At 35.3% G+C, this 6322-nt stretch overlaps 1 non-coding gene across 1 annotated transcript; it reads left to right on the forward strand.

Annotated features, from left to right (window-relative positions):
- The first annotated feature begins 5852 nt into the window (after positions 1-5852).
- LOC136204916 (small nucleolar RNA R71) lies at positions 5853-5959 on the forward strand. Its single transcript, XR_010675728.1, has one exon. It is a non-coding gene; the product is annotated as a small nucleolar RNA R71 (small nucleolar RNA).
- The last annotated feature ends 363 nt before the right edge of the window (positions 5960-6322 follow it).

Here is a 6322-nt window from a genome sequence, read left to right on the forward strand (position 1 = left end):
ATCAAAATCTTTTAGGAATTAACTGAATTGCCTTGGAAATGTCTCCTAACACATACAAATCCGTATCTTGGACGATACTACTATTAACACGTCCAAACAAACTATGACAGAGAAACTTATGAAGATACAACATGGAGTTAGAATTAATTAATTTGTTGTAGGCAAGACTCGAATTGAATCTCCAGAATCCCATCAACATTCTCCATATGTCTTGAGAAGTCATATCTTGTCCAGGATGGTACTGATTAGATGAAGACGCCTTTTGTTGATGAAACAGACAGTTGAAAGGAACTCTAATATCCAATTTCCGATGATTGGAAATCGCATTGACACAAACCTGGTCCATCCTAAGTTTGTTAGATAGCGATTCATGTCTTCGCTAATCTCGAGTTCTTCATTCAGGAACTCATCCATATACAACATTCCACAAAACATAGCATAACAAAACCTTAAATAGTGTCGGCCCTCATCTTCATTATAGATGGGAAACAATGCTCCGTAGCGTGCTGAGATGTCAACACATTTGCTACGAGCAGACGCATTTTTCTTGTTGTTTTTCAGAGAGGAAGTCATGTCTAAAGAAAAGATTGTGTTCTATAACTTTGATAAATTGAAAGAGAGAAATTCAGAATTCTGAAAAAAGATGAAATGATAATGGAATTCTGAAATTACATCAATTTATAGGTTACTAAAATAAAAAATTATGTCTGTTGAAAATGAAAAGGTGTCAAATTGATACCTTTTGGTGAAAAACTGACTGAAAATTCGAATTACAGTATATAACTTAGGAAAAGATAGAAATTAAAGGCGACAGCACGAAATAAAGGCCGTGTCGCGATCGAGATATTGGGAATCTCAGCCGCGACACGCTTTGCCAATTTCGACAAAGACGTTCGTGACCTCTCCCAAATCGCGGCAGAGATTTCAAAAATCTCTACGCGAGCAGAAACTTTTCCTATTTCTAAAACACTGAAAAATCTCAGTTGAGATTCCTGGAATCTCTACAGAGATTATGAATTTTTCAAAAACACTTAATATTTTCTGAAATAAAATTCAAAAACATGACTTGATTAGTTTTTTTTTTCAATTTCAAAACTGATTTGTACACAAAAACAAATTATAAAAATAAAAATAAACTAAAAATAAAATAAAATAAAAACTATGAACTAAAAGTAAGAAAAACGAAAATTAAGAATGAAAACTAAGTAAATTAATTTTCATAAAATTCATCCACATATTCAATTGCTTGAATTAGAGCTCCTTCATAATAAATTTTGCATCGATTACCGTTAATCTTAAATCGATCTTCTTTGAAATTTTCTAATTCCAAAGTTCCATACTCAAACGTTTTATTAACCAAATACAGTCCAGTCCATCTAGACTTAAGCTTACTTGGAAATAACTTCAATCAGGAATTAAAAAGCAGAACTTTATCCCTTACATTAAAGTTTTTAACCTTAATTCTGGCATCATGCCATTTTTTCACTTTTTCCTTATATACCCTTGCATTTTCGTAGGACAAATAGCGTAATTCATCCAACTCGTTTAAGTCGAACAAACGCTTTTTTCCTGCGCTTTGCAAATTATAATTAAGGGTTTTGATTGCCCAATACGCTTTATGTTCTAACTCTACTGGTAAATGACAAGCTTTACCATAGACTAGTCTATATGGTGTCATTCCTATAGGTGTTTTAAATGCAGTACGGTATGCCCATAATGCATCGTTAAGTTTATGTGCCCAGTCTCTCCTAGAAAACGAAACTGTTTTCTCTAGTATCCATTTGAGTTCTCTATTCGAAATTTTCGCTTGACCATTCGTTTGAGGATGGTATGGTGTAGATACACGGTGGTGTACTCCGTATTTCTTCATAAGCGACTCAAAACTTCTATTTATGAAATGAGTACCTCCATCGCTTATCATAACTCTAGGGACTCCAAGTCGACAAAATATTTCGTTTAGAAACTAAACAACTACCTTAGAATCATTGGTCGGGGTTGCAATTGCTTCAACCCACTTTGAAACATAATCTACGGCTACTAAAATATAGGTCTTGCCAAAAGGAGGAAAAGGACCCATAAAATCGATTCCCCACATGTCGAAGATTTCAACTTCCAACATGTTCGTGAGAGGCATCTCATCTTTCTTTCCAAAACTCCCAGTTCTTTGACACTTATCACAACGGATAATAAATGAACGAACGTCTTTAAACAGGGTAGACCAAAAGAATCCACATTCTAATATCCTAGCTACTGTTTTGCTTACGCTGTTATGACCTCCATAAGAGCTTGCATGACATTCCAATATTATAGAGTTATACTCAAACTCACTAACGCATCTCCTAAGCATTCCATCGCCACATGTTTTGAACAAAAATGGATCTTCCCAAAAATATTTTTTAACATCCGAAAAGAATTTCTTCTTTTGCTGGGAATTTAATCCATCTGGAACAATATGACCCGGCAAGGTAATTAGTTATATCCGCATACCATGGTGCTATGGCACTTTTTACTTGCATTAGATATTCATCGGGGAAATCATCTCGTATGCCTACGGTTTCACCAATTGGACCATTTTCATCTTCAAGTCTTGATAGATGATCGACGACAAGGTTTTCGACTCCCTTTTTATCTTTTATTTCTATGTCAAATTCTTGCAATAATAAAACCCATCTAATAAGACGCGGTTTTGCATCTTTCTTAGAAAACAAATGCGTTAAAGCTGCATGATCGGTGTAAATTATGACTTTAGACCCTAACAAGTACGATCTAAACTTATCACATGCAAAAACTACCGCTAACATTTCTTTTTCGGTTGTTGTATAATTTAACTGTGCACCAGATAAAGTGTGACTCGCATAATATATGACATGAAGTTTCTTATCCTTCCTTTGACCTAGTACACATCCTACAGCTAAGTCGCTTGCATCGCACATAATTTCGAAAGGTAAATCCCAATCGGGTTTAGCAATTATGGGTGTACTGACTAAGGCGGTTTTCAACGTACTAAAGGCTTGTAAACAATGCTCGTTAAAATCAAAAGTAGAATCTTTCATAAGTAAGTTAGTAAGTGGTTTGGCAATTACAGAAAAGTTTTTTATAAATCTTCTGTAAAAACCTGCATGTCCTAAAAATGATCTTACTCCCTTAATCGTGGTTGGTGGGGGTAAATTTTCTATTACTGAAGTTTTTGCTCTATCCACTTCTAAACCTTTTTCAGATATTTTATGTCCTAAAACTATTCCTTCGTCTACCATGAAGTGACATTTTCCCCAATTTAGTACTAAGTTCGTTTCTTCACATCTAGACAATACTTTATCTAAGTTTTGTAAACATGCATCGAAAGAATATCCATAAACTGAAAATTCATCCATGAAAACTTCCATGATATCTTCAATGAAATCGTTAAAAATTGCAGTCATACAACGTTGAAACGTTGCGGGTGCATTACATAGACCAAAAGGCATTCTATTATAGGCAAAGGTTCCGTAGGGACATGTGAAGGTTGTTTTGTCTTGGTTATCCGGGTAAATGTAAATTTGAAAGAATCCGGAGTAACCATCTAGGAAACAATAAAATGCATGACCGGCTATCCTTTCGATCATTTGATCAATGAAAGGTAGAGGAAAATGATCTTTCCTGGTTGCTTTGTGTAGGTTCCTATAATCTATACAAACCCTCCAACCTGTGGTGGTTCGCGTAGGTATTTATTCACCTTCGTCATTTCTTACTACAGTCATGCCTCGCTTCTTTGGTACACAATGGATTGGACTAACGCATTCACTATCCGAAATCGGATATATGATTCCATTATCCAAAAGTTTAGTAATCTCATTTTTTACTACTTCTTTCATGTTCGGATCTAGGCGTCTTTGCCTATCCGCTTTAGGGGGCTTACCTTCTTCTAAATGAATTCTATGCATTACTATGCTAGGATTAATTCCTTTTAAGTCTGAAATTTGCCAACCTATACTACCTATCCTATTTCTAACAATTTCTTTTAACTTTTCTTCTTGTTCTTTGGTTAATTTGTTAGAGATAATTATAGGTAGAGTATCGCTTTCACCTAGAAAAGCGTACCTCAAATGGTTGGGTAAATCTTTAAGTTCTAACTTAGGGGGTTTTAAAATTGAAGGCGGAATTGGTCCATCTTCTCGAATCAAAGGCTCTGGAGCCTTATCTTCCATTTCTTCTTCAACTATGGGGTCTATTATATTTTCCTCTTGAACAACATCTTTAACACATCTGTCAACCAAATCAAGTTTCATACAAACAAATTCTTCCATAGGGTATTTCATGGCTCTATTCATATTAAACTCAATTTTGTCTTCACCTATTCTCAAAACTACTTTTCCTTCCGATACATCGACTAATGCACGTCCCGTATTCATAAATAGTCTACCAAAAATTAGTGGACAATTAACGTCATATGCAAAGTCAAGTATAACAAAGTCGGTCGGAAAAATGAATTTATCGACTTTAACTAAAACATCCTCAATTATACCATATGGTTTCTTAGTGGTTTGATCCGCTAATTGCAAAACCATATTAGTACGTTTAATATCTTCTTCTAGACCTAACTTCTTAAATATAGACAGTGGCATCAAGTTAATGCTCGCTCCTAAGTCACAAAGACAACTTGGGAATTCGATGTCTCCCAATTTACACGGAATGGTGAAACATCCAGGGTATTTTAGCTTAGTCGGCAAATGACTTGACAAGATTGAACTACAATCTTCGGTTAACGCTATGGATGAAATTCCTTCCCAACTAATTTTCTTAGAAATTAAATCTTTTAAAAATTTACCATAGTTAGGAATTTGCTTTATCGCATCCATAACATAAATTAATGTGCAAATTTTTCAGTTTGTCTAAAAAGTTAAAAGTTGTTTGTCATAGTCCTTATTTCGAACTTTATGTGGAAAATGTGGTTTTGGTGAAAATGTTTTTGCATCAGCATCAACGGGCGAACTCTTCGAATTTGCATTCACTTCTGAGGATTTTGTTGTCAAATCATTTCCCTACAAAATGTTAGTAGAATTTCCGGGCATTTCCGAACCTAAATAGTGTTTTCTCGACCGAAGAGTTATAACCTTAACCTGCTCTTTAGGATTTTCTTCCGTATGGCTAGGAAGACTTCCCTCTTTTCGGGATGGAATTGATTTAGCAATTTGTCCTATTTGTACCTCCAAATTATGGATGCTAGATGAATGGTTCTTAATTAATTGATCGAATTTGTTCTCAATTCGTTTAAACCGTCATCGTGGCTGTTAATTTTACCACTGATAGCATCTATAAATTTATCGATTTTAGAAGATAGTGTGCCAATGGTGTCTCTTGATTGATTTTGATAATTATTAGTTCGACCTTGATTGGCACCGGTATTGTTATTCTCTTTCCAACTAAAGTTAGGGTTATTCCTCCATTCGGGATTATAAGTATTTGAATAAGGGTTATTGACTTGATTTTGTCCTTGCACAAAATTTACCTGTTCTACCTCATCCGCACCACTATAATCCATATCAACTTGGATAGGGTTTCTATTAATGTCACACTGTGTCATAAACTTGTCAATTTTGTGCGAAAGCGCAGAAAATTGGGCTTGTAACATCGTGATAGGGTCAAGATTAACTATACCTTTAACTGGTGATGAATTCGAGGACGATGGTTTTGCAAGTGGTGTGTGTCCACGTTCGGTAGTCCACATGCTACTGTTAATAGCCATTTCCTCTAAAAGTTCTTTCGCTTCGGCATATGTCTTCTTCATAAATAACCCTCCCGACATAGCATCTAATGAACCTCTGGTTGTGGGATTTATTCCATTATAGAATGTTTGCATCAAAAGTTCATCGGGCAAATGGTGATGTGGGCATAGACGTTGAAGTTCTTTGAAACGTTCCCATGCTTCATACAAGGTTTCATTTTCATGTTGTGTGAATGATGTCAATTCTTTTATAATTTTTGCGGTTTTTTCTAAGGGGAAATTTTTTGATAAAAATGCTTGGGCTAATTGGTTCCAAGTTTCGAATGTTCCGGCCGACATCGAAGTTAACCAAACTTTGTCCATGTCCTTCAAAGTGAAAGGAAATAGACGAAGTTTGACTGCTTCGGCAGGTACTTCGGTCATTTTGAAAGTATCACAAATTTCTAGGAAATTAGTCAAATGGGTATTAGGGTTTTCGTTAGGTAGTCCATAAAATGTCACATTATTTTGCAACATGTTAAGCAAGGCTGTTTTGATTTCAAATTGATGTGCATTTATCTGGGGTCTAACTATACTATTCGTTACACCAGCTACTCTCGGTGTAGCGAAATCCATAAGTCT

The sequence above is a fragment of the Euphorbia lathyris genome, chromosome 8 (assembly GCF_963576675.1).
Source record: "Euphorbia lathyris chromosome 8, ddEupLath1.1, whole genome shotgun sequence".
Taxonomy (NCBI): Eukaryota; Viridiplantae; Streptophyta; class Magnoliopsida; order Malpighiales; family Euphorbiaceae; genus Euphorbia; species Euphorbia lathyris.